This window comes from Octodon degus, unplaced genomic scaffold (assembly GCF_000260255.1).
Source record: "Octodon degus isolate 3935 unplaced genomic scaffold, OctDeg1.0 scaffold00012, whole genome shotgun sequence".
Classification (NCBI taxonomy): domain Eukaryota; kingdom Metazoa; phylum Chordata; class Mammalia; order Rodentia; family Octodontidae; genus Octodon; species Octodon degus.
The window spans coordinates 24228894-24243477 of record NW_004524588.1 but is presented as its reverse complement, the minus strand read 5'-3'; positions in this window follow the sequence as shown (position 1 = coordinate 24243477).

Below are 14584 nucleotides of genomic sequence, written 5' to 3'. Positions count from 1 at the left end.
CTTAAGATACAAAATTTATTTTCCATACTGAATATAATGATCAAAATCAGGAGATTTGTGATTGATGCCATACTGTGTCAGTTTTGTTCCTCCCAACACTCACAAAGCATTCTAGGTCTATTTTCAGCACTGAAGCTGCAGTGATTGCCTTTTAAGATGTACTGTAGTACAAACTGTCATTTTCTACAGTTTAATGTCCCTAGTTTTCTACTTCCTTCAGAAAAAAATATCAGAGCTTATAATGCCACTGAGATACATCCTAGCCTCGTAATAATTTTAAACTATGCCAGGAAAAGCAGTAAACAAGGTGGTAATATTGGAATTTCATAATTGTGAAAAATAAAACTAGTATTTGTTATTATTTAGTATGATTGCATGTTTCGTTTTAAAGATTCTGTGAAGTCATGTTTTCAATATTATGTGTTTCTAAAAGTTAGCAAATGGTTAATTTTGATGACCATATATAAGATGAAATAATCAAAGGTCAGAAAGTAAGTTATATCAGTGAGCTTTATTATTGAACTACAGATAAATGAAAGTGATTAAAAGGCAAAAATTATTTTGAAGCTGCTTAACACGTTAAGCTTCAGTTTCCAATATAAAACCAAATGTTCTCTAAATTACAATATTATTGAAAATTTTTTAATTTTCTATATTTGAAAAGATTTTTCCTAGTAGTCTGTGATTATTTTATGACTACAAAGTGAAAACACATTAAAGATACAGAATAAACTGCCTTTTTCTTAGACAAAAAAAAAAAAAAAAGAACAAAAACCAGAGAGCCCAGCGAGATAGCTCATCAGTCTAAAGCACTTGCTTAGGCAAGCTTAGGCAGGCTCAGGGCACCCCAGTTTGATCCCTAGCACCACATGCTGTGCTAGCCCTGCCCTCATGGTGGGCTGAGCCACCAGCAGCACCCCCCAAAAAAACCCAGAGCAATAGAAAAATGATAGTATCTATTACAGATAATCCATCTTTGACATAAAGCAACAATACTGATTTTTGTTATGTTGAGTTTGTATCATGCACCTGTAATAAATGTACTAGCTTTAATAAATTTGATCAAAATACTAGTGTTCTCTGGATATAGGAGTATGTAATCTACAAATTTTCCCTTCTTATCAATTTGGATGTTCTTCATTCCTTTCTTTTGCTTGATTACTCTATCTAGGACTTTTAGAACAACATGGAGTAAAAGTAATAAAATTAGTTATTTTTACATTATTATAGATGTAATTAGTTGGTTTAATATATATATAGATAGATAGATAGATAGATAGATAGATAGATAGATATAGATATAGATATAGATATAGATAGATAGATTTTTTACAGATACATCCTTTCTATTTGTAATTTGTTCAGTGTTTCTATTGTGATGTATTGTTGAACTTTATCAATGTCTTTTATGCAAATGTTGAGATCATATATTTGTCCTTCAGTGTATTGATACTGTTGATCTGCTGTATAATGTTTATTCAATGGTTATGTTGAACCATACTTGAAACCCTGGGGTGAATACCACATGTACATGAGGAATAATTTTTGTAAAGAGAGCTACTGGTTATAATTGGTTTATATTTACTTAAGTAATTTTTAATCTATTTTCACGAAATATAGTGTTTTGTGGTTTCCTTTTTTGTTGTGTCCTTGATTGATTTTGTTTATTTATTTATTTGTTTATTATTTTTTCTGTATTTTAGAGAAGGGTCTACAGGGTGTTCAGGGTCTCACTACTAGATCAGACTCGTAGTGGTTCTCCTGTTTACAGCCTTCCAAGTACTGGGATTATAGGTGCACACCACCATGCTCAGTCTCAATTGCCATCTTAGTGTGCCATGGGGGCAGGGCCAGCATGGCAGGCTGGGCATTGAACCCCCAGCCCTGTGCCTGCTTGCAGGCACTTTAATCCACTGAGCTATTTGGCTGGCCCTCTTGACTGGTTTTGATATCAGTGTAATGTTGATCTTAGAGAATAAGTTTTGACTTCCTTTATCTTTAATTTTTTGGAATAATTTTTTGTAAAGAATTGCTTTAGTCAGCTATTAAACATCAGAAGATGGAATTCAAATGAAAGCCTCCTGGCAGCAAGATACTCAAATTATGACCCTTTCACAAACATCTCACCTGATTGGCTACACTCACTATGAATCCTCCCAGTGCAGCAGTTTTATTTGACAAGTGATTATCTTAGAAATAATTCAATTGTATTAACCCTTATTGGTGTTTTAAGGTTTTCTATTTCTTCCATTGCACTAACTTTTTACAGCAATGATAAGCTTTACTTTTATGTGAAAATAAAAGATTCAAAAATATAAGATTTTTCTATGCTTTTCTGAGTCAGCTTGTTTTATGTAACATTTTATTTCTTGGATTCAAAATCATTGTTCTTGTTTTAATATATGAGAATATATCCACTAAACCACTGCTAAACATTCAGATCATTTCCAATTTGGGGCTGCTGTAAATTTGGCTATTCCAAATACTGCAGCACTATATGTAAGTATGTCAGTTAATGTATGTGTGATGTATATGTATATCGGCTAGGGACCTATCATGGCTATATATTTGATTGGACAAATGCCTCAATTTTTACTGGTGGTAAATTGTGGGGGAGATACTAGGTTTATAAGAATTAATACAAATTATTTGTAAAAGTTTCTGCCAAATATTTCATAAATTATTAGTATTCCTATGTCATGCTATCAGAATAATTATGCAATATATTTAATCAGTTAAATCTTTGAAATTTTAGTGTGCAAAGGCTTAGATACAAACCCTTACTGTGACACTCTTCACCCGAGTTGTATTGAAGCATATTATTTAAGAATAGCAATGATTTTGCTAACTGTACAATGTGCAAAGCTGTAAGGTGATCTAGTGGGTGTAAAGAAGGTATGTGCAAAGATAAGTTCTGGGGCAAGGTCAGGCTTACAAAGTATTTTGAACAAAATATATTAAACCAATAGTATTAGTTATTGGGAAATGAATAAAAATTACTGCAGCAAGTATACCATTATTAGTATACTATTATATCTTTGTAATGCAGAATATGAATTTAATCCATGTTAGTGCTCAGTATTCTATGATTTCCCTAGACACAGAAATGTGTTGTCCAGGAAACCAACTGATCTCTTAGCAACGCTTTATTTTCTCTTTTATCTTGCAAGTTTGTCAATTGTGATGCTAGATATCTCTGAATTTGGTGATGTGTACAATAATATTTAAGTAATAGGTCTAATATACAATGACTACATTCAACAAGGGTCTTATTTTTTAAAGGTATGAAAGAAAATTTGCTTATTATGCCAAAATTAATACTGAGTGTATCTGATATCAGAGACTCAGAAGAGCACTGCCAAGCAGTACATCCCAGGGCTTAGGAGATAATTAAAATTCTGCCTAAACTTATATTTCAAATTACTCTGTTTAAACTAAAATCATTGGAAATGAAGGGGAATCATTCTCTGTTTAACTAAAGCTCACTCTTGCATTTCCTGAAAGAAAAATCCATAATACAATGTCCTTTAAAACAAATCCCCTGGATTTTATTAAAGTAGTAAAAACACCAATGTGTGTGACAGTGGATTTTTCTAAAATAAAGGTTCTTTCTCTTGTACACTAATAAAAAATGAGATATACATATTTCTTGAAGGAGCTTGTATAGAGATGAAAAAAAAAGAAAGCACACAACACCTACAGCATATCTTATTTATACAGCTGCCAAATCTTTCCACTAGCTCCCTATCTGAAAGAAATGCAGCTCTGCCTGAGTAAAGCTGGATTTTAATTAAACATTATATTTCTCCCTGCAAGTAAAAGATGAGCTAAAAGCAATATATTCATATGAAGGCATCAGAGCTTTATCTTAAAATTCTTTTACTTATGATGCATTTATTTTTGCTAATCATGTTCACAGAAGTTAGAAGCAGATACATTTAGTCACAGGCAATAAATGTATTTAATAGAAAAAAATAATCTGTTAGAAAACTAATAATAATTTTCTAAAGCATACAGGACATGCTAAGAAATCATATTCAAGTTCAAGCACGAAGTTTCCAGCTCCCTTACTATTATTTTTACTTTAATTGAGTTAATGCTATTAGAAGATGACTCCAGAACGATGGGTATTTCAGTTTGGAGAATAGACTGTACGTGTGATGGACCCCTAGAGAATGAGTCCTTTTCCCTGATTCCCTGGATGCCTTGCATCTCATTTACTATTCACAAGGGGTCTGAGTAGTCGTCCTGCCAAAGCAGACTTTTCTGTCTGGGTGCTTCTCTTCTCGGAAACAGCCTTCTCTCTGTCCTGCTTCACGGGTGCACCCCACAGGTACCTGAACACTACTGCACTCAGTTTCAGTCAAAGCAAGCCAAGAAGATTCCTTGCTTCTTGTTTCCTTCACCATATTGATTTTCAGGAGGGTTGAGTGTCATCTCACAGTTATCAAATATATCTTATTTACAATAACTTTGAGAGAAAACTCTCTCAAATAAGTATTCTCCAGTTTGTATAAGCCAAATCAGAAGTGCACACTTTGAGAAAAGGTTCTCACCGGTCTACCCACTAAGCTATTAGACAGTACTTTCAAAGGAATCTTTGAGAAAAACAGTAAAAAATCATGACAATTTTGGTCTTTGGTTGTAGGGACGATTCTATGCTGTGCTGTCATTAGAAAATAAATAGTAATTTTCAACTGCCTTCCCCAAATCACTCCTTCTACTCACTCTACTCTGGGGAAATAGGGAATAATCTGCTTTTGGATTTTCTTTCTTTCTTTCTTTTTTTTTTTTTTTTTTTTTGCAGAACCAGGGATTGAACTCAGACCCTTGTGCTTGCCCGGAAAGCGCTTATTTCACTGAGCCATCTCCCTGGCCCCTGCTTTTGGATTTTCATTCTTGGGCTAAAATAAATCATCTGTCCACCCTGCTAAAATAGCTATTCTCCATATGCAGGTTTCAGAGGGATTTATTTTCAGGTATTGCAAGCTGATTTACACTTGTTAGGAGATTCTCCTGTATGGCTTGTCTGCACCACTTCAAGTCCTAAAAATAAGCCTCCATTGTGTCTGTGCACTCCTGTGTCACTCCTTTCCTGGTTAGTATCCAGGTGCCACATGAGGATCCACTAAAAGCCCATGAGGCTCACTTGTGCCTACAATTGGCAAAATGTTGCGAGTGTGGTGCACTCCTGGATTTAATCAATAATGGCATTGCAAATTACTGTCATCTTACCTGACCAGATAATGTCCAAGGATTTGACTGGCAAGCTAGGCCCCTGGAACTTGTCGTTGTTGATGGCCCTTGCCTAGGCCAGCAAAGTGTCCTTCAGACTGTGGGTGGCAGTTGTCAAATCTCTAAGTTAATTATATTGGTATAATGAATCAGTGTCACAGAGTGTGGCTTGGTTCAGGTGGCTAGGTCCTGGGACACCAGATCATGACACAAATTTGGGCTGTGCAAATTGCCTTGTGACAGCACCTGGAATGCCCATTGTGTTCCCTCCCAGGTGAGGGCAAATTGGTCCTGTCAAGGTCAAGGTTAAACAATCCTTCGGATATGTAACATCAGTCATTTGCCAGTCACTGTATCCACCCTGCCAGGGTGCGTTTAGGACCTGGGGAAACATACCTTACATGCACCGAGCCAAGTGCCCCATATCCAGTGTCTCCTGGGCTCTCCTGAGCCCCAGGGACTGCCTTAAGTCTGCCAACATCTGTAGCAATTTTTTTTTTTGTTTGTTTTTGTTTTTGTTTTTGTCATTGGCAGACCAGAGTGACATGCAGCTTGAGGACCAGTGTCTCGCAGCCACCTCCAGGCTGAGGCTGAAGCCTGGCCTCTGTGCTGGAGCCTACACTCTTAGGAGCCGTGAGCTCCCAGCACCAGCTGCCAGCTATTCGCACCCCAGCACCATGCCATAGCATACCTGCTTTTCCAGCACAGCTGTCTTTTTATTTTACTGCAGCTAAGCTGAAAGCCAGCATATCCACCCAAATCTGTTACTGTTTGACCTTCTTAGTGCCATAGCTGTTTATGGAGGTTGGCCTGCTCTGCCGGGGCCACCTGCCTTTTGTTTCAAGTATTTCGTCAGTCCCCATAATTCCTTACAGGTTGTGTGAGTGGTGTGATGAGTAGAGGGGAAGTCCTTCTGGCACAATCCCCGATCCAGGGGCTCCTCTACCTCTGCCTCTTGGCAAGTGTGTTTTTGGTCTTGGGGGCTGGCCTGGCTCTGGCAGTAGAGACAGGGACTCACCCAGGTGTCTGCTCCCACTGCTCTCCTGGAGAACCCTGTCTGTAGGCATGGACAGGGTCACCCTGGGATTCTGTCCAACTCCATGCCTGGGTGGGCAGGGCTGCGGCTGCCAGGTGGTGGGCCCAGGACCCCTCTTGGAGTTGGCTATGACCACAGATTGGTTGTGTTTTTCTGCTCTATCATCTTGGCTTCCTCCCTTTGCACCAGGATTGGCCTTCTAAGCTGCTGTGTCATGCTTAGGTAAGTGTGTCCCACTGTGCTACTGCACCCAACAGTGTGGTCACATTCTGACTCATCCCCAGATGCTTCAAGAGTTGAAGCAATCCAAGTGGGGTTAGGAAGACAGTCTGGTGCTCTAAGTGCCTGCCTGGCAAGTGCGAGGACTCCAGTGTGATTGATCCTGGTACTGCGTGCCATGCAGGCCCAACAACCCTGGGCGCAAGGTCAGCCACCAAACTGGGCATGGTGGTGCACATGCCTGCAATCCCGGTTCTAAGGGAGGTTGGGACAGGAGGATCCCTACCAGTCTGAGCTGCATACGGAGACCTTGTGTCAAGTAAATAAATTAAAAAGAATCCCTGAAGTGGCTCCTCATAGAAGTGCACTTAACAATTCTTCTGAAAGTGTGTTCCTTCATGTGGACATCACCTTAAATTGTAAAGCCATATATAATCTATTACAATGACTGGAAAAATTTTAGCAAATATAACTTCATTCCAAAATCCACTTCTTTTCATTGCTTGTATAAAATAGAAAAACAAATCAGTGTTTACCATACACAAAGAACACTAAGAACCCCATCATGACTCATGTCATCAAGAATTTTTGGCTTCTAATAATTAGTGATTAAGATTTATTTATAAAATATTTGCCTTCCTGTAGCAATATCCTTTACACATATTAAAATATAGGTCATAAATTTTACGTATTATGAGTGGATTTTTACCACTTGTACAATTCTTCAGGCTGAAAATTTAATATTAATATTGAATTTGTGAAAGCAAAGACAATTCACTACTAATGCCCTAAGATTTCCTATTTTGATAATGCTGTAACTTAGGAGTTTGAGAATAACTGAACTGCTAATCTATCCTCTCCTGAGCTATAATGTGTTATAATCTTCATCTTTATGAGCAACAGCTATTCTCTAGTTAGCTTGGAAAGCTTTGATCTATTTAACTGCCAATTAAAGCATTCATTCCATTTTTCTCAACCGGAAGATACATCTTTAAAGCCATGTTCTGGGAATTAAGATAGTGTGTGCATGGAGTAGCTGAAAGTCAGTTAGTTATCATAAACACGCTCTAGTCCTTGCCCACCACTACACTTGTGGATGTATTTTCTTTCCTTGCAGTTCGTGTTTTGCTAGTATTGATGGACCCCAAGGGTCTGAAGTGTGCTTAAAGCTTATTTCTTGATATTACATTGTTTTGAAATCTTTTCTTTATTCACCTAATATCACTTATTGGTCTCTATATTTCTCTAAGAACACATATCACAGACCCAAACCTATAATAGAAAATTCTTACCTGCATCTCAAAACATTGCACACATAAGAGGAAGTTGTGGAAATTTATGAACTTTTTTCATTATAATTATTCTAAACAGTGTCAAGGATTATTGTCCTGCTATACACTTAGTGAAGCAAAACATTTCAAATATTTGGATATTTAACCAGCAATTACTTAAAAATGAAAACACAACTTTCAAGAAAAACTAGAAAGAAGATAACATAAACAGAGGTAATCACTGAATCCACAAAATATAGTGAGTGAAGTTTGATAAAAGAGACTGTGGCTGGGGGGATAGCTCAGCGGCATAAGCACCTGCCTGGCAAAGGAAAGGTCTTGAGTTTGATCTCTGGTACAGAAAAAAAGGAGATTAAAAAAAAGAATAATAACAGAGAATATGTGCAAAATACAAAACGGAATTTAGTTTCAGGAAGTTGTATTATTCGTGTGAAGTATCATGTTTTTAAAAACATTTAAATCACAGCTGCAGAAAATACTTTACATGACTTCCTTAAAAAATAAATTACATTGTTCAATAACTAGAAGTAATTCTCTAAACATTTCTGCAAATAAGTTATGATAGTGCTTGAAAGAGTTTTGATAAGATGAATTTCATAGTTATAATGTCTTCTACTTCATTACCTTTTAAAATGTTTCCATATTAAATTTAAGAGAAAAAATTGATCCATTATTTGTTTAAAAACAAATCAAAATAAATACCCGAATGTGAATGTTAGAGTTGAAGTTCAGATATTGACAAAGTTTATAGAAAGCTTCCAAAGTTGAAAATACATTCCTCCTGTCCTGCGTTTGTGGAGCGACAATTTCAGAGTCAATTATCGTGTTCACCTGTTATAAATACTTTCTTTTTATACACAGAAATTATGTCAGAAAAATGAAATAATATACATAGAATACACCAATTATCAAACTCCATCTACTGGTACAGCTGAGTTACAGATATTCAGACATTTATAGTGGGATTTCATGTCTGAACATGCGTTTTAAAACATTTTCATGCACTATCAAGTATTTTTCTATATGACACTAAATTTTGAATTCATAGAGGATTTGTTTTTATAGTTTAATGTCGATTTACCTAAAAATCCTAACAAAGTTATAATAATTAAAATTTAAACTTTGCAAAAACAGTTTTACTATATCCTAAATTCCTACATTAATGTAAATCAATCAAATCTTACAGCCTTGAGGGATAACTTGAAAATTACGTACTGCATCCCACGTTCTAGCAAAGCTGATGACCAGAAGAGGAGCCTCAGCTTGCTGGGACCAGAAGCAGAATGAGGCTACTGACATGGCTGCAGGCGGAGGAGGAGGAGGAGAGAGTCAGGAGGTGAAGATGGAGGCTTCCTATTTGCCTCTTGCTATAAAACACATAAAGCATATAGTTACTCAGTAAGGGCATAAATTGAGATTAAGATTGAGTGCAGAAAAGTTTACCCCTTATTAGAATTACTTATCTGAAGAGAAAGGAAAAGAAAAGATCCCATGAGAGATCTGTGGGCTGTAGCATCAGAAATTTACAATACTGCTTAGGAGGAAATATTCATTAATGGTTGCATGCTGTGAAGAAACTCATTATTTTGAAAAACAGGCATAAAGGAAAATATTGAAACATTTATTCTGTGTTTCCTATACACATATACTGATAAGAAATAAAGAGAAGGTCAAAGGAAGAAGTTTTAAAAGTTAAAAGTAAATGACAAAATGAGGACTGTGTCACTTTGCAGCTGCTAATGAATCTAGACCTAAAGCATCAAAGGCTTGCCACATTAGAGAAGTGAAACAGCTGGACACCGCTTGCTTGCAGGTGCAAAACCAACACATCACCTGTGGAACAGTATTTCCAAATGTACTGATTAAATCGAACCAAGCTCCAGGATGCAACTCCTAATGCAGAAGATGGGGGATTACATGTCTCATAACAGATCACATGCACTCAAACTAAGCTATAGAACATAAAATAAATGATCTAATTTACTTAAAAATACATTATAGGAAGAGGAGGAAAGATATTACATATTTGCCAACTATAATATATATGTTATCTAAGTTCTTAAATTTAAAATATACATTTATGTTTGCCATTCAAGACTTGTGCATACTAGACTATAATTCTCAGTACAAATATGTGTAAAAGAGGACAGAAAAAAATGAGCAACTTTTTTTTTTTGTGGGTGGGCTATGGGAAATACACAACACACAACAATGAAAGAAACAGAGGTTACAATTTAAGTCTTAGACTACTCAACTCCCTGTACCTAGACAATTACTTGAGTCTATCTGTCCAACCATAACGAAATGTCAAAGCCTGGATAAGTTACAAATAAGAGACATTTGCTGTCCATTGCCCTTGGGGGCTGAGCTGTGCCAGAACAAGACACGGGCTTGGTTTGCTTGTCTGATGGGGGCATTCTGCTTCTAAACTCTGTCCTCTGGAGGGGAGAAACACTGTGTCCTTACATAGGAGAAATTGGAAGGGCGATGTAGGGGGAACTGTCTCCATCAAACTCTTTGATTAGTTTGTCTGATTCCACTCACAAGCCCTCATAGCTCAGCCTCCTCCCAAAGGACACACCTCTATACAGTGCTGCTTCAGGAACTCAGTGTCCACATAGGTTTTGGAGGTGACAAAGCATAGCATTTAAAGGACATGCAAGGGAGCCAGGAAGATGGCTCAGTAGAATAAGCGCTTCCCTGGCAAGCACAAGGGTCTGAGTTTAATCCCTGCTTCTGCCAAAACTAAAAAATAAAAAAATAAAGAACATGGAAGGGAACTGCAGCCCACAGAGTACGATGGCCTCTCCAGGAGCAGTGACAATGATTTGGCATTAAGACAGCTGAAGTGGCCAGTGCATGTAGGTTAGAGTCTCAGAGAGGAAGAATACGAGAGGAGGTGGGACTGAGCACAAGAGGCCTGCAGTGCCATGCCAGAGCAAAGACTGCAGCTTTGGTCTGGCCCAGGTGAAGCTCACCCAGTAGTAGTGACATTGAGGTTGTAAGTGCAATAAAGAGAACAAGAAATTTTTCAAGATGGGTAGTGGGATTTGCCAGGAATGTTGGAATTATTTCCAGCATGGACTGATCATTCTAACATCTTAGCAAAAACCTTGATATATAGGTAGAATGATATGTGGAAAGCCTTCCGAGTTAGTGTAATGTTCTGTTATATGCGTAAATTTGATTTTGAAAACCATAAATTAAGTTTAACAACATTTAAGCAATGATATGGAAACTATAGAGTTACATAGGTCAGGCAAATTTGTAAGGATTTCTAAGAACTTTGCTTAATTTTGCATAATTGGACTCAGAAAAGTTGAAGGTTACCAAATGGTAATGGAAAAAGTTCAAGGTAATCATGTAATAAATAGCAAAACAAGTTTCAAGACTGACTCCCTAAAGAAAGAAAAGTCCAGAACCTTTTGCTCTGAACATCAGAGGGATTAAAAAGACATTACCTGCTTCTATGGTAGGACACATAAGCAAATGTCGTCAACATTTCTGTTCAAAAAAATGGGAAGTGTGCATAAAACAAAAGGCCACCAGCAATAATCATTCTGAAATCCAGTCTGATAAGTGTTAAATGTCCTTGATCGGAACTCATGGATTACAGCTCTATGTTCTCTTCTCCTACCTCTGCTCTCCACGTGAAGCTTTATCACATAAAGTCCCATGTAGTAACATCTCAGGAACTTACTCCATTGGATTCCTCCTGCTAGAGTTTTGGGGTGGAAAAGGCTCTTCCTTTATGCTTGGTGTCTATTTCAGTTCAAGATAATAATATTTCCAATAAAACCCTCTTAAGATATTTGTGATCTTGGGAATTATCCTTAAGTTAAAAATACAGTCAAGCGTCTATTCAGGATACGTCCATCACTAACTTAATCTTCTGCAGAAATGGTGGAAGTACTTAATTTTCCAAGAAGCACTATTCTTTGACCAAGAGTACCTTTAATTCCTTTACGAGCGTTTTTATCTCCCTAGAAGGTACTCAGAGTCCTGTTTTGATTTCTTATTAAAAGACTTTATAGCCACATTCATGGCTTCAGTTAGCAAGTGTATTTTACTTATACTGCCCTGAATTTGATTTTTTTCCCTTAGGAATCATTTCTTTCTTTTTTTCGTTTTCTCTTTGTATATGTTTGGTGCAGCGTATCATGACACAACTTGGATTCATAGTGATCCTCCTGTTTTCAGCCTCCCCAGAGCTGGGAGTACAGGCATGTGCCACTGTGCCTGCACTTGGTCACTGGCTCAGAGAGCCTGAGGGGCGGGGCTGGAGCGGCATGCAGGACCGAAGATGGAACCCTGGTCCTGGCACTTGACAAATCAGGCGCTTAGTCTGCTGAGCTATCTCATCAGCCTTCATTTCTTATTGTAAGCACCATTTTCACTTTGTATTGAACAGTTTTTCCTTTGTTGTTTCTGCGCAGTTTATCTGTACCATCTTCTATGTTGCTCAGAGTGGCAAACTGAAACTAGGTGGCACTTCTCTTATTGAAAAGCTCTAGCTCAGCCTGTCCCTTAGCCGTATTTTCTCGTTTGCAGGAACCTACTGCTGTATGTTGCTAGGTGCTGCCAGCGCATAACAAAGATCTCCAGTTATCCTATTTCCACAACATCTTCTTCAAAGAATTCTCAAAGCTGAAACCTTCCTTAATAGTGTTTCAAACTATTTGTTTTCAATGCATTCTTTAAAAAGTATGCTATATAAAGTTCCAAACTATTTTTTCCATATTAGCTTCTTGCAGCAGTGCCCACTTCCAATTGCAAAAGAATTTTAGTTTTATATGCTGTATTAAATTCACCAACAGTTGTGCAGGTCAAAACAATGAACATATATTATTTTCTGAAGATTACAATACTTGGAGTAGCTTCATAGGACTGTTCTGGTTCAAATAGGATTATCAGGTTGCATAACTTTGTTTATACAACAGTTTTTCAGAATAATATTTTGCATATGTTTCCAGATTCATTAATGCAGCTTCTGGTAATAAAGTTTATTATTCCATAAGAAGGATAATCATGATGTGGATTCTCCATGGAGAAAATAGATTATAGAGAACAGATCTAAAAAATGCGAAGCCAGAATCATGGAAGTAGCAAACTGTTATAATCTACTTATTAAAATTACATAATTGAATCCAATTGATATTCAATAAAAAATTAAACTCTACCTCTATGTGTGAGGAATGTCCAAGAATTTATAGATATATACTAGAAACCACTAGGACACAAGGTAGTCTAGGTCCTCTATGAATGAATATTTGGTTACTCATCTTCAAACACATTATGAACAACTAGTCCATGTGCTGAGAGGAAACATGCATAAGGAGGAATGACAGAAATATCAGCTATTTTCCCCTGAAATAAGACTCACAAGTATTATTGTATTTGTTTTATATTTTAAGTGAATACATTTGTTAATATAATAACTGATTTTTTTCCTTTATTTCCTAACTCTTCTATCAATGTAAACTATCAATATTGGATAAACTTGTGACTCAGTATTTTACAGATTTACAAAGAGCGAAGTTATTTAGCTGAAAGAGAAAAATTATATTTTAAAGATGGACAAGATAATATTTGAGTCTTTGATTTTCCTTTTGTCAGGAAGGATGTTGTTTTTCCAGTTGTACATGACAATACTTGTTTCACGTGAAATGGAAGCAGGCTTTTGTTACTGCCGTTCTTTGGAGATCAAATGTCATTAAATGTTGTGTATGAATTCCAGGTGAACATGGAATTTCATGATTCTACATCAGTCTTTAGACAAGATAGAACTAAGTGTTGCAACATTTTCTGGTAATTCCTAGGTTGGGCTGACCTTAAATGAAATTAAAAGAAATTCAAAAGGGCCAGCCAAATAGCTCAGAGGATTAAAGCGTCAAGCAGGCACAAGGGTCAGGGGTTTGATCCCTGGGCCCACCATGCTGGCACCACCCCCAGGCCCACTGAGAGGGCAATTGACACTGGGCGTGGTAGCATGCACCTGCAATCCCAGCTCTTGGAAGGCTATAAACAGGTGGATCAGTACGAGTCTGATCTAGTATTGAGACCCTGAACACTCTGACAAAAAAAAAAAAAAAAAATCAAGTGCTTAAATTAAGTGATATGAATTATGTTGCTATTATTATTGCTATGAATTATTATCTCTCATGAATGATTGAAATCAGTTCCAAAAACTCTTACCTTGTGCTACATATTGCTCTTTATATTTGCTAAGTCTTGGGTCAAGTTAGGGAAGATCTGTTGAAAACAAAAATAATTTTCTCCAGTTCCTCAGTGTCCTCAGCTTTGGCAGAGCACAAACCGGGAAGAAATCTCACTTATCTTTGCTCTGATATTCTGCACCAAGCTTTTCTTCTCAAATGTTAGCTCTCTTGGCTTATGGTCACTGACAATTAATCTTTGATATGTAAGTGACATGTATTTACATATTGTTTAATCCCCACAATTATGTGAGGTCAAATCTTTATAATTTATTTTTTTCTACAGTACTGTTGGGATTTCTACTTTCTAAACAAAATCCAATATGATAGAAAGGGCAAAAATTATTATCTAATTACTAAAAAAGCAAGATACTTCTTGAGTGTTAAATATTACCAAGCCCTTATGAATGAAGAGAGCTCTATTGTGCCTCAAGATTCAGGGGTGCAAGACTGGGCATGGTGGCATGCACCTGTAATCCCAGCACTTGGGAGGCTGCAAACAGAAGGATCACTAGGAGTCCGAGCTATATAGTGAGACCCCGTGGACCCTATACTAAATACAAAAAAAAAAAAAAAAGATTCACAGG